At 39.7% G+C, this 25,194-nt stretch overlaps 1 protein-coding gene across 1 annotated transcript in view; it reads right to left on the reverse strand.

Moving 5' to 3' along the window:
- The window catches only part of LOC129728172 (histone-lysine N-methyltransferase SETMAR-like), a 58,349-nt gene that overhangs the window by 22,209 nt on the left and 10,946 nt on the right, over positions 1-25,194 (reverse strand). The gene's annotated exons all lie outside the window — the stretch shown is intronic.

Raw genomic sequence — 25,194 nt, forward strand, 5'->3', positions numbered from 1 at the left:
CACAAAAACTACTGAGATTTTGCGATTAACGAACATAAATGAAAAAATTCTTTTCTGTACTTTACTTGTATGATGCAGTGGCGTAACCAGAAGTTATTTCTGAGGCGAAAAGGGGTAAAATCTTGAGAAGCAAAAAAAATAAATTGGACATTGATTATTTTCACTTAATTCTAACATGTCCCAAACATGCCGAAAGTGACTTAAATAATAACAAATGTGCCAGAAGGGATGGTAAAGGCAAAATTCGTAATAAAAATTGAAAACATCAAAAAAATAAAATTCCGAATAATCGAATTCCGGATAATCGAGCTTCCGGATAATCGAGTCTCCGAATAATCGAGTCCGATCTGTAATTCGTTTTCAGGAATATTAGTAAAAACAAAAAGCTGTATGACAAAGGTTTACCTAATAGCTGCAGTTATTATTTTCGGATCCTCAAATCAGAGTTCGAACACCTAAATCCGAATTCTGAAACCTAAAATTCGAGCTCTGATATCAATAAACCTATTATCAGACAGAAAACCCACCGGAATCCATGACTTGCAGAATTCTATGACCTGCAATTGAGAATTTAAAATATAATGTAAGAAATTTAAAATCTAAACTCTCAAATTGAATCAAAATTAGACCCTACAATTTAAGTTTGAATTTGTTTGCTGAGTTTTGAAAATCGAATTTTTCTGCGAAAAACTAATTTGATATTTTAAATTCAAAATTCAGACTTAAGTTTGAATTTTGCTTACTTTTCACGATAGAAAGTTTTTCAATCCAAAAATCAAAATCTGGAAAGGGAAAAGTAGAAAATTTAAAATTTATCATTTTGTCTTTAACCCAATTAAAACTTTCGTTGTTTTCATGTGAAATTTAATACCTAAATCTAATCAGAAACGAAATAAAAATTTAAGTGAAATAAATAAACATTTCGCTAATATGTTAAATTTATTCTGAAATCTTGAGAAAATTTATCTTGAAGGCTTGGATAACTTAAGACTGAGATTTATATATGTAATTTATTTGTGGATCGGTCTAAATGTCTCAATAAAGTAATGTTTATAACAGTAAACACGGTTTGTTACATATTCGGTTCCATAATCGAACGATATTTTACATTTTCATAATACTTTTTGAAAGATCGTAAATAAATCTCTACAAATACACACTTCAAATCTATGACATTTGCGAAATAAAAGACCACACAATAAACCTGCCGCCGAAAGCACAAATCTCGTTCCGCACACGCCACAGATGTCACTCGTCAACGGCGGTGCTGAAAATTGAGATGTTTCCAAATGTTTCTTCACATTATTTAATTTTTTTTGCTCCCATCTCTTCTGCGGCCTGTCATCGAAATTCCTATTTAACCGACACGCCACGCCATGAATCCCATTTGTCGTATCGGTTTCACGCACATACTCACACGCACCACGGCGCAGCGGATTCCTACTTTCTGATCGGATGAATAACGATCGCCATCACGCTTCCCGAAGATTGCGTTGCGGGATGTACGTTAGTTAATTCATCTGTCCCTCGGTTAACTCAGCGAGTTAGCGAGTTTGACAGCTTTGACAAAATAGCGCTGGGGCGCGTGGTTAAGATGGTAAACAAAAATTAAAACTTTATTGAGCGTTTAAGTTCCACCAAACTAGTGATCAGATATTGGAAAATTAAAACAGTCACTAGGTTAAGGACCCAATTCCGTTCCGAAGTTTGGTTCGAAACTTAAGAACAAAAGTGAATAATTGCTAGAAAGCACTAATGTGGTGAATAAAACTATGACTTAGCCTGAAACGGGTGTTAGAAACTGTAGGGCAACATTTGTAGGTTCTAAACAAACCTTCGCCTAAAATCTGATGAATTACAGAAACGTATTCACATAACCACTTTTAATGACATAACCGGCAATCCAACTAACGAATCCTATTGAGACTAATCAAATGCAGTCACGTTTTTACTGTATTCTTTTTACTTTAGGGACGTTTTTGATTGAATATTCAAATATCAGTTTTTGATAATCCCGTATCAGATTTGGGTAATAAAGTAGTCGTGCCAACTAAATAGTATTTTAAAACGCACAAAAGAAGCCTTCGAAAAAGATTGACGGGTCTACGTTTTCTTTTGAAAAAAGCGAACAAAATCGAATGCACATGAATTTATCGCAGGGCTCCCATTTAGGTGTTCCAACATTCCACTGCTAAAAGAATAGCTAAACGAACATACAAAGCTTTGACCATCTTTATCTGCAGCCTAGCCCCTGCTAAGGTCAGTGAAATTGCCTTTCTCTCACGACACGCTGCCCTGAAAGATGATATTCCATCAGCTGGTAAAATCTTTTGACATTAACTTGCACCGACAACCGTCGTCGTTGCCGCGCCTAAGCGGGAAGAAAAAAGAACAGCCTGATCAAATTAAATTAAGATGATTACTTCGAAGCGAACGTACGTGCGGCCACACGGTCGCCAACTAGCAGTCGGATCCACCGCATGACCCGGTGAGGTCCGCCGACCTTCCTGCCTGCCGCTGTCTGCTGTGTGTGCAAAGAAAGTCGTGAACGAAATGCGTTGCGTCGTTATTGTTTTGCTGTCGTTCCAGCAATCGCCGAGGTTACCGAGAGGTGTAGGTTTATTTGGTTTACACACAACTACGGTGCCCTCCCGCGGTGGCAAAGGCTAAAAAGATCGAAAGTGTTTATTTGTTCCGCCAATTGCAGCGGCTGCCTTGTCTTGCCTTGCCGAAGCCGAAGAAAGTGACTTATTCGGGTCAATTGGGGGCAAGAAAATACTTTCTCCGGCTGGACCGCGAAACAATTGATTCCTTTCGGCTTCAGGAAAATGCTGCATCCAAGCCGGGCCCGAAATGTTTCATGTTTTGTTTTTCTCAAAACAGATTATCTCGAGTGCATTGGACAGTACAATGCTTTGCATGGATAGAAAAAAGCCTTTATTCAAATAGCAGCATAATGGTGGAAGCACCGTTAGGAATGTTTGACATACTCTCGACAGTGCATTTCGCAAATTGTTTTCCAGAAGTGCATACACACACGCAACATGCTGTTGAAACGTGTTGGATCGTTAGCATATTTTTCGGTTTTATTTTACCTTTCACCACTAGGTACTGTTACGCTGATATGCGGCCCCAAGTAAGGAGTAATTTTGCCGAAAAATTCAATACACATTCCGTGTGCTCTATCACATACTTGCACGTGTGCAGCGAATTGCATACTTTGCATAGCACAAAAGAATAATTCGAACAATGGATAGCGATATGAAAATGTTGCACGCTTACGATAGGTAGAATGGATGGAGGTATTTACGCGTTTTTTACTTCTTCACATTATTATAATTGTTAAAGATGAGAGTTTTCATAGAAATCCCTCATTCTATATCCATTCTTTTGTGTTTTTTAGACTATTTAGACTATTATTTAGTTGTCGTTGAAGAACCATGGTAGAGACAACATCTGGGCCGCATATATTTAACTTACAAAATTCCTAACTCTCAGAGAGTTATAGACTCTTCCAAATTTAGAATCTATGAGCCTAACATCAAAACTTTGGCATGCATTAGTATCAGTTTCTCTCGATATTCTCCACAAAACGAATTGGAAAATTACTTCAAAGAAATGTTTGAACAACTAGTTTCATGACCTTGACAAAACCTTTTATTTTAGATGAAGAAAAAAAAACCTTGTTTTTATCGAAACAAATCAAAAAAGCTTACTTTTGTTTAGTTTGACGTCTAGATTTCAGGCTAGGTTTATTACTTCCTCAACCCTTTTTTACATGACACACTGTTCTTTTCGACACTTTTACCGACCGAACTAGCTCATTTACGGTTACTCCGGCGCGCAATAAAACGAAGATGGCTGACAGATTACTCTCTTATTTCGACATCTTTACGTTCACTCAACACTGTTTATTTACATCTAACACCTAACAGTATAAGCTAGCCAGTGCTTCCAGATTTATCTCAATCTTATAGCACTCGTTACGATGCGATGAAGAAAACCCTTCCTTTTTTAGCGGTGGAGCAGTTGTTCACAGGCGAAAGAATGACGCTCACGTTTCTTGGCATCAAATCACAAGGAACCTAAATTCTTTGGTTTTGAATCCATCGAATCACTTGGAAACGGCTTGGTAGGTAACTCTTAATACCGAAGCAAGCTGTTCCTTCGTTTAGAAGGATCATTATTCGAAGGTTTTTAGCTTTCCTTCACACGAACAAATGTCAAAATCGGAATTACAGTTTTTAAAGCAACGGAACCACTTAGAGCAGCGTTTTCGTAACTTTTTTTTCGGCATGGGACTACGTCTTTTTGGAAATGAAACTGGCAAATGTTCCGTCAGATTTCAAACGATAATAACAGCGTAACACAAGATGGATAACGATAACCAGTATGTTGTTGGATAGATGAAATGTTGAACAATTTTTTAATACGCTAGTTATCATTATCATTGCATTGCTATGCGGTTTCAAGGACAAATTTACGCGAACAACGAGCCAATCACGTGCGAGCATTCCTACACCCAACGCAAACGGGGAACATTTTATTACCTTAGGGCAATTTTTTATTACTTATTGTGTCTTATGGCTGCGCATTATACACAAAGAGTAACAAACAAAAAGTAATAAAAATTATGACGGCCACACGCTGGTATGTGTTTCTGAAGGAAAACATACAGCCGAGCACCGCAATGCATGTGTTAGCAAGACTTCACTCGCTGCATTTGTATTGATGCAACGATCAGGTTCATTTTTGTCCCCTTCATCCACACATAATCAGAATCTCAACCGTCAACCTCAAATATCTAATTAGAAACACTTTCGTTTCGTACCCCAGTGTTTACTTGAAATGGAAATATGTAATACTGTCTGACCAGAGTTGCCGAAGTTGCGAATATTGTCTGGATAGGCACGAGTATTGTATTTTCAAACAGGTGCAAATGAGTTTCCATGAACCAATGAGTATGTGTTTTAGATATCTTGCAGGAAAGCGAATGTTTTTATTTTTCTCTAACGCAGTTTGTGATCGCAGATCGTGATGTCATTTCAAGACGCATTTCAAGTCTTTGAAATCATCAACGTTTGCATACTCTATGACGGGGAAAATGCTGCTTGGCAGCTCTTGTCATATTTTTTCTCTACTCCGTATGCGAACTAATACACGCACACCGGATGAATTGGAGATTGAAGAAACTTGTAACATGTGCAACATATGCGACGGTGTGTGATTTTTTTTGCTTGATATGGAAAGGGAGCAGTTTTCGACAGAAAAAATCTTGCATGTGGTTGAAACGACCATTATTAGATAGTCGTACTCCCGTAACACGTGCTAAATGTATGGCAGTATGTGTTGTTACTTGACTGGGGAAGAATTTTATTGCCTTTTGAGTAATAGGTTTGTTACCCAAAAGGCAATTTTGCGCTATTGCTTTTAAAGTTATAAGGAAAATTTTTGCGTGTAGCACAGATGACGTGAATGGACACCAACCATGCCCTGGATATTCTCTGTATCAATATCGCAAAAACAAAATTTAATGTCTCGGTAAAGATTTTTAGCGAAGTTGAGTTTGAAACAACCATTCTTCTTGAACAATTCCTAAACTTGCAGTTAAAGCAAAATAAAAACTGATGTCTTGAAAGACAATATGCTGGTAAAAGCAACAATACCGTATAGTATTTATGGAGCAGAGCGCCGCAGGTCTCGTACATTTCACCGGTACACTTATATTTGTACATTTCCAACTGCAATGCTCCTGCTGATAGTGATGAAAAGTTTATCTCATAAATAAAATTACTATAAGTTACTTAAAAAGTATTGAATTATTTTGCAATGGTTATTAGTTATAAGCAGTTATTTTCATTTCATTTTATCTTCGATATTCACTAAATAATCGTGACCGGCATAAAATCGGAAGTTGTGGAGAGCGCAGTAAGCAATATTGTGATTCTCATAAAGTATTGGAATGATTTCTAACCTTTATAATTATAATAAACACTTCCTTAATGTGCTGGGGCTTTCATCACGATGTGCTCTCCATCTATAGGGCGATGCAATGAGAAAAAAATCCATCTATTGTTGTAATTTTCAGCTAATTATCTTCAGTTTATGGAAACTATGACATAAATAACATCGTTGATTGTTGAGCTAACAGATGATTGAGAGAGTTTTACCTTAAAAAATCAGGCTTCAAAGCTTTGTATATTGCGTCTCAAACTTCGGGAATTATTGTTGATTGTGGGATACGAAAGAGATATTGTAACGACATGAAACTATCACCTGTTGCATCGCAATGTGAGAGCTAGCGTTTCACCGGCAGAAATAGTTTCTCACATATTTGAATCCAGCTTTTTGAATAATGGATATACCAATTCTGATGAAAGGTTAAAGTTTCTGATTTAACAGCGGCCCCTCATCGTCGAGCTCTCGAAGAAGTTGATTGTAGAATCCTCGGTCTTTTCGTCGTTTCACCCAATCACGCACCCACACACTGCGCATCCGACGACGTTTCCAATTCTCACCATTTTCAACGCAAACCAACAACGAATCTTCTTTTTCGAAATCAGCCATTCTCACTTAAAACAAAATATATAATGTCGAACACTACCGTTATTGAACCAAAACCACTGAAACACAGAAACAACGTTTTCGATTGACAGCTGAATTATTGTGCTGCGAATGAAAACTAGATTTGCTTCATATTTTTCGTATCGTGTAATAGCATAGCAAACGAATTTACCATAAAATGAACAAAGAGACTTTGCTAGCATTCAAGCAAACAGGTTTTTAGGTAAATATTTGCTGTAGTGTAATACCATAACAAATATATTTGCTCGTAGAAAAAGTTTGCGCAAATAAATTCGGTGTCAAAAATAACAAATATTTGCTTCGTGTAATAGCCGCTTAAGTGTTCCGAATACCATAGAAGAGAGACTGAATGATTCAAACACGATAGTATTTATTGTATCCAAGTTCACTTGCATTCAACCGTACCGCGAGAATATTTGAGAGTTTATCGCCAGTGATACAAAATTATGAATTCCAATGAACGTTAAGCAGGTATTAGACGAAGCAAATATTTGCTATTTTTGGTACGGTTTTTTTTTTTTGCACAAAATTAAATCTGAATTGAAAAATAGCAAATATTTGCTTCGTCTAATACCTGCTTTAGATTGCGTTCAAATTAGAAACCAACATTTGAAAGAATCGTTGCGATCGCTCGAGTGCAATCGTTTAGGATTCTTTCGTGAAACACGCCCTATATGTTGCTCGCTCGCATGCGTGAGAATGTGTAATTTTTAATAGCGATGGTTTGCTGGGATTGATAGCTTATGAATAAAAATACTTTAAAATAAATACTCTTGAATTTTAAAAATTCCTCCATTTATGGAAAATATTCAGTTTGCTAAGCCAAAAACCTGAAGTATCATTTAAATAAATCTTAAGGATTTGGATTGGAAGAACCGAGGATTTAATTTTTACTATTTCTGTGATAATCTTTGCAAATCTTGAATATTGCGTTTCAGGTTGTGATACTTGGAATGTTAGCTTCAACTTCTATACTTTTTGATTTTGGATACCGCCATTTCATTTCAAATGATAATTGGTAAACTTTTGGGTCCAGATCAGATTTGAGATTTTGTGCCTTTGAAACTTAAATTGCATATTTAAGTGCTGAGTTTTGGGCTTCACTGAAGTAAACTTCGTGTTAAGAATAATTTTTTTTCCATTATTTGCTGAATGAGAAATTTTATGAATTAGAAAAATTATTGTAATATTTTAAATTTTTAAATTCAAAAATTTCCAAAAATCCCCGACTAAAATTTGTAATCAAGAATTAAAAATGCAAAACTGGTTCATTTTCCGATTATTTCCGTGCTCTCTCAGCTTACTGGTTATATTTTTCTCTGAAACACGCAGTTATTCTTGGGAACATGTACATTTTTTTCGCCGCTGTATTGCCCACAGCTCTTACGTCTACTTCTTCCAGTTTCTTTCATATTTGCAATAGTCACACTTCCAGACTAGCAACGAGCCTCGTGATCAAACCAGATCTGCGCGTGGTGCAAGACCAACTCGACGATCGCGATTAGGTCCAAGCTCGGACATAACAAGCGAAAAAGACATAAAGCGCGGCGCCATCCAGGCTTTCAGCGCGGTCAGTCGCGGAAATCGAAAGTCCTTCCCGAACCAACTGCAAATGCATGTGTAGTGTGTGAAGATATATTTCTTACTAAATGGTACATTCAGCCAGTCATAAATCTTCGGTGGGTGATTGCCGGAGGCCCACTAGGAGGAACACGACTTGTTGAGTTGGAACAACATAAATCCTGTAAGGAATCGCTTGGTGAAGGAAAATTATGATTGGGTTACCGGTTGGTGCAGCGTACTTTATGCAACCAGAATGAAATGTTACTCCGTTGGAAAGTCTTCCGGATGAAATGCGTAATCCATCACCTGCTTGGAAAGTTAGCTCCATTTATTTTTGCAAGCCACTCAGGTCTGAAGACGAAACAATATTTAACAAAAACAGTGAAACATGGCCTGCACTATCGGTAACATAATATCGTTCGCTCAGGAACCTTTTCAAAGTGAGCACAAACAAATCATCCCACCATGCAGTAAAAAGCTAAAAGCCACCCACACTCGACTCTCTTCTAGTCGCCGCATGAGTGGTAACCAATTTTGATGCATCGCCCGTACTTCGTTTTGTGTGCCTCACCAAGAAGTTGTTTATGAGCCCTTCAACGCCGCTTGGCTGTTCGGTTCGTGCATCAGGTCTAACCTTTCTCGCATAACTCAACCCACGCCCGCCCGTCTGTGTGGAACGAAAAACCCCAAGGTAGATATTTCCCAACTTCCGGAACGGATCGGTCGCCATTCAAGAAGCATGCAATCGACTAGCCAAGCGTCCATCAACATCAATCTTCACTGCACAAGCGGCAACTTCTAGAGAGCTTGTTTCTGGCAAAACAGGGTGAAACCAGTCTGGGTTACACAAAACGGTCGGTATTCCCTTGAATGACTTTCTGCTTTCGCAACGCAGCGAGGCGTCAGGTGAAACTTTTCCCTTTCAACGTGCATAATAAAATCGCCATTTACACACACTCAAAACATACTCGAGATTTTACCAGGCTGATTGAAGCTGCGTTAGAGTATACTTTCTGCCCAGGTGAGTAACTTCTTACTTCTGCAAGTTCATACCTTGGAGTAAACTGTTTCTCATGGTGCAGCGCAAAGTTATCGACCGACGACCGACCAGGCCCAAAGTGAAGATAGAAAATAAAACAAAAAAAAAAACGTGACAAGTTTCCGATAGTCTCGCCGTGATTGTACATGGAAATTATTTCAAACTAGATGAACGTTCCCGGCGATGCTCGGGATCAAAAGTTTCAAAATTAAGAATCATTTTTTATAGTTCATTGCATTATTAGCACAACTCACTTCAAAAATATTTCCATCATCATTTTAAGTAGAGCGGGGGCCTAGTGTGGTTGGTAACGTCTCCGTCAACCACGCTCGACGCCGACATAGGTGTCGATGGTTGTGAGGTGGTGTGATCCACTCACAACCAACCCAACTGGTCTAGATTCAATCCTAGCCGACACCGGGAGATTTTCTGAGGCGAAAAATCTCTGGGATCACGCCTTCCATCGCATGAGGAATTAAAGCCGTTGGCGCCGGTCCGTTAATAAACGGGTCGTGAGTTAGGGTCCTGGGTGTGGAGTCGCCTCCCTGGGCGTCGGTGATTGGCCACAACAGTTCGGAAGTTTCGGAAGTATTGAAATGGTTGGCTACTTTAGATTATTTTCCTGAAACCAGAAGTCGTTATTTTAGAAAATGTTATGTGGGGTCATCCCAGTTCCGAATATACCACACTCGGGTGATAAGCGGACATTCGTCAATCGTTCACAGTAAAACCTCTTTTTATGTAACTTTCAGAAGAAATAAATCAAAGTAAGAAGAATTTAGCCCGACCATTCATGCTTAGTTCTCCTCTATAATCACATCTAAAAAGATAACATGTGAATTTTTATAACGAAAATGTTTGTTGGTGTCCAAGGAACACGTATGAGAAGAAGTTAACGTTTTGATCCACATAACTACGTAGAAATTAAAAAAAAGATTAAACCAATGAAATGCGGCCTTTCCTCCAGCCAAATGTCCCAAGATCTAGTTTTGGTAAAAGTAAAAAAGTATTTCGAATCCCGTAATGTGTTACTATTCATAAAACTACGAAAACATCAGAAATGTAATTTTTTCTGCTCGACTCGCACCAAATTAAAACAAAAATTCTTCTGCAAGAAAATATTTGCAGATGTTGAAGGAACAACGAACATTTTATTGAAAAAAAAAACTAAATTTACAGGCGAATTGAGCTCATGCTCAAAACGTCAAAATTTTGCATGTATTATATGTATAACTAGTTGAACGTTCCCGGCGATGCTCGGGATTAAAAGTTTCAAAATTAGGAATCTTTTTTTATAATTCATTGCATTATTAGCACAACTCACTTCAAAAATATTTCACATCTTATACGTCCATCATCACTTCAAGTACTTTAACAATCGGAGAACGCACAGAACGCATTTTGTGATTTGGGGATGTTTTACAGAAACTGGAAGTCGCCATTTCGGATTTCAAAATGACGTATGGAGTTCGGAAGTTTCGGGAGTGTTGAAATGGTTGGCCAAATACCACTTTAGATTATTTTCCTGAAACCAGAAGTCGTTATTTTGAAAAATGTTATGTGGGGTCATCCCAGCTCCGAATATACCACACTCGGGTGATAACCGGATATTCGTCAATCGTTTACAGTAAAACCTCTTTTTATGTAACTTTTAGAAGAAAGAAATCAAAGTAAGAAGGATTTAGCGTGACCATTCATGCTTAGTTCTCCTCTATTATCATATCTCAAGAGATAACATGTGAATTTTTGCAACGAAAATGTTTGTTGGTGTCCAAGGAACACGTCTGAGAAGAAGTTAACGTTTTAATCCACATAACTACGTATAAATTAAAAAAAAAAAGATTAATCCAATGAAATGCGGCCTTTACTCCAGCCAAATGTCCCAAGATCTAATTTTGGTAAAAGTAAAAAAGTATTTCGAATCCCGTAATGTGTTACTATTCACAAAACTACGAAAACATCAGAAATGTATTTTTTTTTTCTGCTCGACTTGCACCAAATTGAAACATAGATTCTTCTGCAAGAAAATATTTGCAGATGTTGAAGGAACAACGAACATTTTATTGAGAAAAAAAAATTAATTTACAGGCGAATTGAGCTCATGCTCAAAAAGTCAAAGTTTTGCATGTATTATATGTATAATATATATAAATTTTGAAAAGAGTATTTTAATGTGTTTTTCTGTATGCAGAAAATCATCTTCAAACATACGTAGTTTTTAAAGTAATATCTCAACTTTTAGCAATAAGATAGTTATTATTTTTCCTCAAATGTATTTCCTGAACATTAACAAACATTTCAATGAAGAACAATTACATATCATAGCTTTGAATTTCGATTAAGAGGCAAATTGAGTTCAAATATTCATGATTTTGCTTGTTTTACTTAGTTTTGTGATTAATTTCTCTATTTTCAGTTATCAGAAAACTATTATTTCTTCTCGAATTCCTGAATATCAACGAACATTTTATTGAAAAAAATCACGTGTCATCGCTTTGAATTCTGATTTAGAGACAAATTGAGCCTAAAAAATTATGGTTTTGCATTTTTCATGTGGTTTTGTGGAAAATATTTAAATTTCAAATAAACAGACACCTATTATTTTTCCCTCAAATATCTTTCCCAAACACAACGAACATTTTATTATAGTAAAAATCACAGATCACTGCTTCGAGTTTTGATTTAGAGGCAAATTCAGCATAAAAGTCACGATTTTGCATGTTTCACGTAGTTTTGTGAATAATATATCGAGTTTTAGTAATCAGATTTCTGTAATTTTTTCTCAAATGTCTTTCTTAAACATCAACGAACATTTTAATAAAAAAAGAATCACATGTCATCGCTTTGAATTTTGATCTTGAGACGAATTAAGTATAAAAAGTCATAATTTTGCATGTTTCACGTAGTTTTGTGAATAATATCTCAAGTTTTAGTGATCAGATACTGATTATTTTTCCTCAAATGTCTTTCCTGAACATTAACAAACATTTTAGTGAAAAAAGAATCATATGTCATCGCTTTGAATTTTGATTTAGAGGCAAATTTAGCACAGAAAGTCATAATTTTGCATGTTTTACGTAGTTTTGTGAATAATATCTCAAGTTTTATTAATTAGATACCTATTATTTTTTCTCAACTGTCTTTCCTGAACATTTCATGTTAAAAAACCTGCATGTCACCGCTTATTATTTTTGATTTAGAACGATTCAAAATGATGATGATTTCTGTACACCTCAGAGACTGAGGGAATAATATCAATAAGATCAAGCGTTACGGAATTCCATTTTTATATAGTAGATATATAAATTTAAAAAAAAAAAAATTTTGATATGTTTTTCTGTATGCAGAAAATCATCTTTTATCAACTTTTAGCAATAGGATACCTATTATTTTTCCTCAAATGTCTTTCCTGAACATTAACAAACATTTCAATGTAGAACAATTACATGTCATAGCTTTGAATTTTGATTTAGAGGCAAATTGAGTTAAAATATTCATGATTTTGCTTGTTTCACGTAATGTTGTGAATTTGTTGTCCATTTTCAGTAATCAAAAATCTGTTATTCTTACTCAAAAGCCTTTCTTGAACATAAACAAACATTTCAATGGAAAAATCATATATCATAGCTTTGTTTTGTGAATAATATCTACATTTTCAGTAATCAAATACCTATCATTTCTTCTATGTAAAATGTCATTCCTGAACATGAACGAACATTTCATTGAAAAAAATCACATGTCATTGCTTTGAATTATGATTTAGAGACAAATTAAGCCTGAAAATCTTGGTTTTGCATTTTTCACGTAGTTTCATTAAAATTATTTAAATTTCAAATGATCAGGTACTTATTATTTTCCCTTAATTTCATCTTAAAAGAAATCACTGATCATAGATCCGAATTTTGATTTAGAGGCAAATTCTGTAAGAAAAGTCATAATTTCGCATGTTTCACGTAGTTTTGTGATTTCTATTTCGAGTTTTAGTAATCAAATACATGTTATTTCTACTCGAATGTCTTTCTTGAACATCAACGAACTTTTTAATGAAAAAAAAACTACATGTCATCTCTTTGAGTTTTGATTTGGAGACGAATTGAGTATAAAAAGTCATAATTTTGCATGTCTTACATAGTTTTGTGAATTATATTTCAAGTTTTAGTAATTAGCTATTAATTATTTTTCCTCAAATGTCTTTTCTGAACATTAACAAATATTTTAATGAAAAAAGGATCTCATGTCATCGCTTTGAATTCTGGTTTAGAGGTAAATTTAGCACAAAAAGTCACAAATTTGCATGTTTTACGTAGTTTTGTAAATAATATCTCAAGTTTTAGTAATCAGATACTAATTTTTTTTCTCGAATGTCTTTCCTTATCATTACAAACATTTTAATGAATAAAAAATCACATGTCATTGCTTTGAATTTTTATTTAGACGCAAATTCAGCTTAAAAAGTCATAATTTTGCTTCGTAGTTTTGTGAATAATATCTCAAATTCTGGTAATCAGATACTAATTATTTTCCCTCAAATGTCTTTCCTGAACATTAACAAACATTTTAATGAAAAAAGAAACAAATGTCATCGCTTTGAATTTTGATTTAGAGGCAAATTCAGCTTTAAAAGTCATAATTTTGCATGTTTTACGTAGTTTTGTGAAAAATATCTCAAGTTTTAGTAATCAAATACTGATTATTTTTCCTCGAATGTCTTTCCTGAACGTAACAAACATTTTAATGAGAAAAGAATCACATGTCATCGCTTTGAATTTTGATTTAGAGGCAAATTCAGCTTGAAAAGTCATAATTTTGCATGTTTTACGTAGTTTTGTGAATAATATCTCAAATTGTAGTGATGAGATACTAATTATTTTTCTTCAAATGTCTTTCCTGAACATAAGCGAACATTTTCCGGTTATAAAACCTTTGTGTCACCGCTTATTTTTCTGATTTAAACGGTTTCAAATGATGATTACTGTACACCACAGAGACGGAGGGAATAATATCAATGAGATCAAGCGTTACGGAATTCCATTTTTATATAGTAGACGAGAGCGCTTTTGCTCGTGATTACTGCGGATTTGTTGCCTGTCTTGAGGTGACGAACTGGCCGATCTTATCAGTGTCTGAAGAAAGAGAGCTTACTCGAGTCTCCAGCAACGAAGGTGGAGAAAGTTTTTCCAGCGAGCGCACGTGGGCTGCCAGCTTTGTTGAACTCTAACATTCTATTGAGCAAAGTCCTCGTGCAGACTTTGAAGTGGGCTTTCATCCACGCTGATGGTGAAGGCGATAGTTTGGATGTTGGAAGTAACGATAAATCTGAAGGTTTTAAGAGTGAACAGTTAACAAGGTTGTCCAAAGACCGCGTCGGTTGTCGCAGTCGTTGGCCGGAGAGTTTTCCCGTGGGGTCGTTCCTTACCTTCACTCAGAACAAAATTGCATTTTTTTTTCAAACGTTTGGACTGTTTGATCAGGCTAGCAATTCTGACCAAATTGCTTTTGAGTGAAATATATAATATATGAAGCGGGTATAATTGATCAAAATATGACCACGTGGTTCAGGGACGACCCCCCACTGGCCCCCAGAGAGGGTTCTTGAAATTTAACACACGCTAAAACAAAGTGCATAGAAAATGTGATACATTTTCGGTCGCCTTTTTGAGGTGGGTGGGGGGAAAATCTCATGACAGAGTAGCTAAAAGGAATGGCAAGTGCTTTGGTGATTCGCTCACGGCGAGTCGCTTCGCGCCTTCTCTTGTGTTGTTCCGTGCTTTCAGGAAAGGAAGCAAAATTACCTACATCGTACAATCAAACTCGAGTTTGCATTCAATCGGGTTTTTTTGTCATTGTTTCCAAGTGGAGAAGCAATAAACGATGAAACTGTGTGCACTTATTCGCTTCTACGTGAAAGCTGCAATCCATTTCGCGAACGAAGAACTTTCCTGCTTTTCCGCTGCAAAAGAGGAGTAGGTATTCTAGGAATGTATCGATCGAGTGTCGAGTGGAGCAAATTGCTTCGAATCTACAAATAGTGAACGAATCAGCAGCGGAGAGTGCGATGTGCATACATAGCGTCGTTTCCTGCTTCGATATCGGGCAATGGCGAAGGCTCGAGCCAGTTAGAATCTGGACTCACTGCTCACCGACATGGTCAGCAATATTCTAGCTGACTCATGCTTTAGTTATCCCTTCGCGCCCGGGATGAGACTCACAATGAAGGAAGCATTAGGGAATTTCGCTCTAGATTGAACCTACCGTAGGCATCGATGCATGAAGTCATAAAGATAAACAACGACAAGTTGTTTGCTGATAAAACGTGCTTCTAGTTTTTTTTCATTGTTGCTCCTCCCGACGGAGATAGAAATTAATTTCGAACATTTCCCCATGAAAAATAACGGTTCATTTAGACTTTAAATGTGCGTGATTTTTTTACCATATTGGAAAACGAAAACACTTTAAAATTCAAACAGAAACCACAAAATAATTACCACTAAAAGTGTACCAAATCTCGTTAGCAAATCGATCTGAACACAAGGAAAAAACTTAATATTCAATTATGTCCAAATTTCCGAAAAGTTTTGCATATTTTACCACACCTCCTTAGGGCACCACCAGCACACATCAGCACACGGAGTATTCGTTTGATGTGGCAAACTGCAGTTTTAATAAAGCGTTTATATTTTCCATCCCATCCGCTTCCATTTTACGCCACTTCCGACCGCACGATGCCACCCATAAAAGTAGTAAAAACATATGCGTTTATATACCTTCGCTTTTCAATAGTTAATGAGAGTTTATGTTTTAGTCCCAATGCCGATCGCACAGTACGGTAGCTCACTGCTTTCCCATCCCACTCGGCTGCCATTTCAGTGAACGTTTAATATTTAATCAAATTTTCCGATCGTCGGAAAAGCTGTTTTCCATTATCGAAACTTCATACTTTTAATTCCGGGCAAAAAAGTGGCAGGTAAAAAGCTGCCCGCAACGTTGGCGAAAGTAACGATTAATCCAGAACACAAAATTGAACTTTAATTCCTTCCTAATTGACGCCGCTCAGATTGAATCAATTTCACGTTTAGTCGGCGCTCTTTTGGACTGTTTTGCCACTCTCGTTTCCCGCTGAATGCTCTTGCAGCATAACGCCTCCAGGAAGGTGGCGGTTCTTTTTTTTCCCTGCTCACTTGATATTGCCAGTTGTGATGTTTATGTTATGTTTATTATGCATTTAATGAAAATAAAAAGCCTGGGCACTGAATTCCATAAACAATCCGCCGCGCCCCGAAAGCCTGGTCGTTTGTTGTGTTGTGCGGTGGAAAAAAAAACGGAGCAGTGGAAAAAAATCACAACAAGCCCGTTCCGCCGTTCCTCGATCCACGGTTTCGTGCATATATTTAGTGTTCGCCAGCGGGATGCGACTTTTAATAAATTTCTCGTCACCGGAATTTAATTTTTAAAAATACTATGCGGACTTTTCATATGCACAATGCCCTGCCACAGCTTCGTGCCGAGTCGTGCCAAGCCCAGTGCAGGCAGCCATTAGCTTGTCGCTGCTGTTCGCCACGGATGGACTGCCGTCAGTCGTTTTCTGTTTTTGGACACGAAAGCGACACGCTGCTGTGGTGTGCACCGTTGCAAAAAATGTCGCATTTTGATTGGATTTTATTTTGGCTTATTTGCAGTAGGATATATGTTGTTTTGGTCGTTGGATACTGTTATGCTTCTTGATTACTTTATTCCTTTTTTTTCCTGAACATGTTTGCTTTTGTTATGAAATTTTAAAATTTGAATGGAACCAACCGAGTAAAGCTGTTCTTTATCCTTAGGCAGTTTGAAGGTGTTAAAGTTACACTTCCTACACGATTCTACAATAAATTCATTCAGTTTAAATGGCTGAAATTGTAAGAATAGTTAAATAATTATGACGGATTTGGGTCCAAGATGTGATTGTTGAAATGAAAATCAAACAGTAAGCGTTATCAAAATGAACCGTCAAAGTGGTACAACTGCGGACTTTTCGGAGCCTTCTTCGGGGTAGTATTTTTTCCTATTCAGTACACAAACCAAATTCACAAAATTCCTCCTCACATAACAAAACTCAAAGTAATAAATTTTCAGAAAATTTGAATCGGTGAAAATCAAACGAGTACGTTTTCACTGTAACTTTCGGATGACCTGACTTGCTTGTTTTTCTACGAATAATAAATAAAAAAACGAAGGGAGAATTTTGAATACAGTGGAATGCTCCTAGCTTCTACACCTCAAAACCATGTGTTACCTCTGCCTCGAATATTTGAACCGTCATGTATTCGGCAATTTTAACATCCGTAAGTGCTTGGCGGGGTACCCGGGTATTCACCGAAATAAAATATTTCTAAGTTTCAATTCTCGACCGATTTTGGATCTTGACCCGTCAAAGGGGCCATCCACTTACCACGTGGACAGCTTTGGGGGGTATGTAGAATGTCCACGGTCCATACAAAATTTTTTGAATTTATATGAGTAGCTGTCCACGGGGGAGGGGGGATCAAAATCGTTTAAAATCTGTCCACATGGTATACGAATGCCCCTAAATTGGGAAATCCGTCTGTTTTCACTATACTGGGCCTAAGGAGCCGTTGGTCCCCATATGATCTCCGTAAATTCGGATCTCCGGGACCATGTTCAAAATCGTGAATCTGCTCCGGAATGGCCAATTGAATGACAACTCTTCAAATTGACTCACAATGAATAAAAATCAACTCCTGAAGTAATTTCATAATTTTTTTAAAGACAATTGTCTTAATTGTCTCAGTGTAACAGTGTCAAGCTTCCTTCAAGTCATCCGGTGGAGGCCCGTAGATGACCGAATATGCGTGTTGAGGATTAAGGGAAAATTCTTCAACTACAGTGTCATCAACACTTACGCACCGACAAACGACAAATCCGACAAAGTCAAGGATGTGTTCGTCAAGCGAGTGCCCAAATTACGACGTTGAAGTCGTCATCGGAGACGCAAACGCACAGGTTGAGAGGGAGGAATTCTTCCGTCCGGTCATTGGAAGGCATAGCCTCCACTCGTCAACTGATGAAAACGGCATGAGGCTGATAAACTTTGCCGCGGCCAGAGTAATGGCCATATGTAGCTCCTATTTTTCACGTTTGAGTATTCGTAAACAAACCTAAGGCATCCAAATAGAGAAGCCTGCTCCCAGATCGATCACGTACTGATTGACGGTCGGCACTTCTCGGATGTTATTGGTCTTTTCAGGGACCAAACATTGACGCTGACCATTATCTCGTCGTTTATAAGATTCGCGCACGGTTGTCGAACGTGCTGAAATCTCGCACAGAGAGGACGACGCGTTTCAACATTCAGCGGTTGAAAGCTGATGGTGTGACAGCAGAATATGTCAGAGAGCTGAATCAACGGATCGCAGAACAGCAGGGGGAAGGAGTGGAAGACATAAATGGGCTGTGGAGCAGTATCCACGGCGCCAACGAAACGACTGCGAGAGAGGTGGTAGGTACGACGCGTGGAAGACAGCGTAATGGCTGGTTCGATGCCGAGTGCCAGAGAGCGACAGATGAGAAGAACCGTGCCAGGAGACGCATGCTCACTGCGACTACGCGTCAGAACAGAGAGAGGTACAGGGGGGCAAGAGCTGCCGAAAATAGAACCCACCGTCGGAAGAAGCGCGAGTACGAGGAGCAGGTGCTCGCCAGCGCAGAGGACATCTATGCTCAAAACGACGTGCGGAGACTCTATAGACGCGGACGACACCACACTTGAGGTCTACGGCGAGTCGATCGAGGAGGTTGAGTTGACGGCTTCGCACTCTATAAGCGTCGTCGAGGACTGGATGCGCTCCAAAAAACTGGAGCTGGCGCATCATAAGACGGAGATTTCAGTTGTCAATAACCGCAAGTCGAAGCAACAGGCGTTGATCAGTGTCGGGAATTGCACCATCGCCTCTAAGCGCTCCCTGAAGCTGCTGGGGGTGATGATCGATGACAAGCTCGCCTTCGGGAGCCATGTCGAATATGCCTGTAAGAGGGCTTCAATGGCTATTGCAGCATTATCTCGCATGATGTCCAATAGCTCAGCAGTGTACGGCAGCAAGCGGAAACTTCTAGCTAGCGTGACTTCGCCCATACTGAGATACGGCGGGCCAGTGTGGTCCAAAGCACTAGGTACTAGTAAACATCGGAGTAAGTTGGAAAGTACCTACAGGCTCATGTGCCTGAGGGTTGCGAGCGCGTATCGAACTGTGTCATACGACGCAATCTGCGTCCTGTCCGGCATGATGCCTATCAGCATAGCCATTAAGGAGGACGTAGAATGCTTCGATCAACGTGACACAAGGGGCATACGAGGTACCAGAAGATCATTCTCGATGATCAGATGGCAGCAGGAGTGGTCCAATTCCGTGAAGGGTAGATGGACGCATCGACTTATTCCAGATGTATCCGGATGGGTCGGGAGGCGCCATGGAGAAGTGAACTTCCATCTAACACAGATTCTGTCAGGCCACGGTTGCTTTAGGCAGTATCTACACAGATTCGGGCATGCGGGGTCCCCCATGTGTCCCGAGTGCGCGGAAGCGGAAGAGACTGCTGAGCATGTCTTCTTCGTGTGCCCTCGTTTTGTGCATGCGCGGAGCGACATGATGGTAGTGAGCGGGCCAGACACCACTCCGGACAACCTAGTTCGGACGATGTGTAAAGACCCAAACATTTGGAGGGCGGTTTGTACAGCCGCCTCTCAAATAGTTTTAGAATTGCAAAACGCGCCAGGTTGACCACCGACACGCCAGTGTTAGCTAACGGCCAGTCTCCAGTTTAGTTAGCTAAGTTAGCAAAAAGACGCTCCCCGAAGCAATACCTAGCGGTGGTCCCGAGGAGTATTATGGGCTGGAGACTGAAGGGGTTTTAGTGGGTCCGGTCATTGATTCAAACCAACCCCACACTCCCTGAGGTTGGTCACCTCAGGGGTTTGGATGCAAATTTCCCCTTCACCTGAAACAAAAAAAAAAAAAAAAGACTCTATAGAAGTGTCAACAGAGTCAGAAACAGTAATTTCCCTGTGCCGGTCATGTGTAATGACAAGGACGGCAACCTGCTTACTGATAAACCGACGGTTGCAGCCAGGTGGAAGGAGCATTTTCAGGCGCTATTGAACGGTGAGGAGCCGGATGAGCAGAGCAGGAACAGGATGACGATTATGAGTGACGAACAAGCTGTGGAGCCACCAACACAGGAGGAGGTGAAAAAGGCGATTAGTGAGCTGAAAAACGACAAGGCCGCTGGGAAGAACGGTATCTCGGCCGAACTTCTAAAAGCGGGAAGCGAGCGGCTGTACTATGCGATTCACCAGATAATATTAAGGATCTGGGCGGATGAACAAATTCCGAACGACTGGTTGGAAGGCCTCATATGCCCTATCTATAAGAAGGACCATCGGTTGGATTGTGGCAACTATCGAGGCATAACGTAGCTCAACTCCGCATATAAAGTGCTCTCCCGTACCCTGTTCTTCAGATTGAGACCGTTAACGGAATCCTTCGTTGGCGAATATCAGGCTGGTTTTCGACAGGGGCGTTCCACGACGGATCAAATCTTCACCCTGCGACAGATCATCGATAAGTTCCGGGAGTACAACTTACCGACTCACCCTCGTTGGATCTGTGGAGTTCAAGGCGGCATACGACTCAGTGAAAAGAAACGGGCTGTGGCAGACCATGCTGGAACACGGTCTCCCGACGAAACTAATTAAGCTGAGTCGTATGACGCTGGATCTCTCTCTAACTTACTATTAAACATCGCCCTTGAAGGTGCAGTACGAAGAGCAAACGTGGAAAGAAACGGTACGATCATTACGAAATCTCACATGCTTCTTGGTTTTGCGGACGACATCGATGTCATTAGTATCAACCGTAAGGCCGTAGAGGAGGCCTTCGTACCTTTTAAGAGGGAAGCAGCGAGATTGGGACTTGTCATTACTCTGCCTAAACGAAGTACATGGTAGCTGGCAGAGAGCGTGGAAGTCCCCGTGGTGTTGGTGCTGAGGTGGAGATAGATAGAGAACGATTTGAAGTGGTTGACGAATTCGTTTATCTTGGTACGCTCGTGACATGTGACAACGATATGAGCCGTGAAGTGGAACGACGAGTTGCAGCTGTGAACAGGGCCTTCTACGGACTACGTAACCAGCTAAGGTCCCGTAGTTTGCAAACTCGCACAAAACTAGCGCTGTATAGGACGCTGATACTCCCGGTGGCTCTTTGAAGCATGGACGCTGAAGGAAGGATGGAATGGGGCGCACACGCATGAACCACGAGTTATACCAGGTATACAAACATGCTGATATAGTGAAGGTAATACAGCGGGGCAGGCTTCAGTGGGCTGGACATGTAGCCAGGATGCCTGACGATAGAGCCGCCAAAACTATCTTCAGTAAGAACCAGGAAGAGGCCGTCGACTCCGTGGTAGGCCTCGCACGCAGTGGATGCGCGCGGTGGAAGAAGTTACACGATCTGCTGGTGTATGAGGAAACTGGGGAACGGCTGCCCAAGACAGATGAAGCTGGACATCTCTAATTCGTTCGGCCCTAGACCGATGAACGGTCCGTCAGCCAACAAAGTAAAAGATAGTACCTTAACACGCACTGACGAAACTACCCATGCAGCATCAATCACAGTAACTCATGAATCAGCAGGGAAAGTTTGACAGCTCTTTTAGTCGAACTCTTACCGTAATGGCGAAAACAGTGAAGCTACTCCGTTCAGAGTAGACCCGTTCAGGTGACGACCGGTTCTGCTGGATTAGCTAGAACCTCATCACTTCGACATCGTTGCGTCCCAAAGGTTTGCCGGTAAGAAGAGAAGGTAACAGAAGCGGAGCAGAAACTAACCTAGGAACATCATCAGCACATGACCGAATACCAGTGCATGATGTTCATGAGGTTCTCTGTGAGATCGGGAAGCTGAAGAACAACAAAGCCGCAGGCAAAGACGGACTGCCGAGTGAGCTTTTTAAACATGGAAGAGAGGCGCTGGTTAGAGCACTGCAAATGGGACAATACCAGGATTTCTATAAAAAGAGCGACAAGCTGGAGAGCCGCAACTACCGCGGTATCTCGCTTATGGATGCCGCCTACAAAATACTCTCACAGATACTGTTCCGTCGTCCATCACCTTTAACCAGGAGGTTCGTGAGCCAGTACCAAGCGGACTTGATGGGATCCCGTGCCACCACGGACCAGATTTTCTCAATCCAACAGATCTTACAGAAATGTCGCAAGTACAACGTGCCCACACATCAGATTTTCATCGATTTCAAGGAGTCCTGTGATACAGTCGATCAAGAACAGCTATCGCAGATCATGCACGACATTGGATTTCCGGATAAACTGACGCAAGTGATGTGCTACGTGCGTACTTCGGGGATACAAGGTGATGGACTTGGGCACGATTTTAACAAGGTCACCTGATCACCACCTGGACTTCGTGGATGACTTTGACATCATAACACGTAACTTTGAATCTTACGCCCGACTGAACGCCGAAAACGGACGAATCGGATGGCAAATGAATGCGTCGAAAACGAAATATATACGAACGAGAGGCTCCAAGGAAAACAACATCAGCCTCCCAACTCAAGTCTCTGTAGACGGCGATGAGTTTGAGTTGGTCGACAAGTTTGTGTATTTGGGGTCACTGGTGACCGCTGACAATAACATCAGCAAAGAGATCCAGAGACGCATCCAGGCTGGAAATCGTGTCTACTTTTCATTTCGGAAAACACTTCGATCGAGTCGAGTGCGACGACGCACGAAGTTGATGGTGTATGGAATCGAGACAACAACGCTCCTCTCGGAGGACCTTAACATCCGTAGAGTTTTTGAACGGAAGGTGCTGTGGACTATCTACGGTGGAGTACAGACGGAAGACGGAGAATGGCGACTGTGCATGAAGCACGAGCTGCACGCGCCACTCGAAGAGAACCTCATTGAACACCTGGCGAAAATCAATAGGTTGCGGTGGGCCGGTCACGTCGTAAGGATGCCGAACGACAACCCTGTACTAATTTAATCGCTGTCTGTTTTGATGTAGTGTTTGTTTTTTGCTATAAAATATACTTTATCAGTGTGTCTCGCTTATACACACATGCATGTATTTAGCGCTCTTCTAGCTAATATAACTTATTTTAGAACAACTGACTCATTTTAGGGTAGATATCAAGCACATATTTACTATTGAGAATAAATTACCTTTTAGTATTATAATCATTCAAGTTTGATGCTTTGCCCGAACCGGTTTGCTATACAGTCAGGTTTTTCTTAAGCAAAAGATACGTACCTTGTAGAGCAAAAACGAGTACAGGAAACACGATAATTCGAAAATCCGCGTTGAAACGCGTTAATTCAAAAATTCGCTGGGTAAAAAATTGGCGTTTATTCAAAAAATTCGCATAAATTACACTCTGCATCAAAATATTCTGTCCGAATCGCAGAAAGGTCACGATTCCGTCACCTAGCTATACTGCCGTTCAAGCATAATTGTCCCACCGTGCATAAGGTTTGTGTAGAACATGGGACAACTATGCTTGGAACGGTAGTATAGGTATCCTGCGAATTATGTTAGGGCTATGGAACTAAATTTAGGAGTGAGGATTTTAGAGCACGAGAAACATTTCTATGATGATTTAACATCCCTTCTCATCCTGTAAGGGAAGGGGTTCCACACCAATGGAAAAATATTTCAACCTTTTTTCCCGGAAACAGAAACTCATTACGAATTGAGGCAATCAACATGAATGTATGAAAAATCAGTAGATTGTAAGAATAATCACGAAGCAGTAACCAACTATACAACGGAGAATGCTTAGAAACTTAAACTAACCTAAATAATGTAACGGAACAAGATTGGACGTAAATCATCTAAAAACTAATGTATTATGATTTGCCTTTTGAGTTTTAACGTATTCAATATCCGACTAATGGTGCTTTTGCAAATTTTGAACAAACCGCAGGGTTAATTTTTCGAAGAAATCGCCATGCCTTTAATATTCATAATTAATAAAATAAAGAGAAAAATGGGCGGGACGAAGTTTTCGCAGTCAGCTAGATTTTCTTTAAATTGAAGTTTTGCCGCTTACCTAATTTTGTTATTTATTTTACTTCGGAATTTGCAGCTTTCAGATATAAAAATTTGAAGAGGGTATGTCTGGTCTGGGATTTACTATTTGAGAACCTCTGCAGAGTTTCTTGAATTGTAGACATTAGATTGAGTATTGGACATAACTGCCGACTAATAAAAATTGACGTCTTTAGCTAATGACTCAATAAAAATAAACAAATAGGTAATCTATGTATGTTACCATTTGGAAACCACCCGCGAATGAATTTTCTCCGCTGAATGAGATAAAAGCGAGTTGATTCAACACACAATTGTGTTGTTATAGCTATTTGTTTTTCTTTTTCCTTTCCCTGGTCCGACACGGAAATAAACGAATGCAATAACCAAACAATTCATAATAGAAACCATCATAGGAGATAGCGTAGTGCAATCACTGGCCATTTACGTGCTCCGATTCCCATCGTATCTGCAAGCGCGCCAGTTAGTGGACGAACTTTCCGTCTCGATACCCAATTCGTAGGCACGCTAGTGTGAAATCGATACTCAATTTCCTATTCGTTACGGCCGATCCAATCCGTAGCAGCTTGTTTATATCCGTTCCTTTCAAACGGAGCCCCAAACATCCGAAAAAAAAAACCATCGCTTCTCCAATTCTATCTCGCATGTGTCCCGTTTATTGTTAACAATTTTGTTTCGCACATCGAACCCAATTTCCACCGTCAACTTCGGACGAAACTGGGTGAAAATGTGTTTGGTTTTCCGACAAATTGACACTCGACACCTGTCAACTCTCGTTACGCTTCGTTCGTAGTACTTCTAACGCGTGTTTGTCACCCACACACATGCCTGCAGCAGCCTTGCGATTGTTACTGGCAAAATGCACCGGAATGGAAA

Source organism: Wyeomyia smithii, chromosome 3 (genome assembly GCF_029784165.1).
Source record: "Wyeomyia smithii strain HCP4-BCI-WySm-NY-G18 chromosome 3, ASM2978416v1, whole genome shotgun sequence".
NCBI classification, from domain to species: domain Eukaryota; kingdom Metazoa; phylum Arthropoda; class Insecta; order Diptera; family Culicidae; genus Wyeomyia; species Wyeomyia smithii.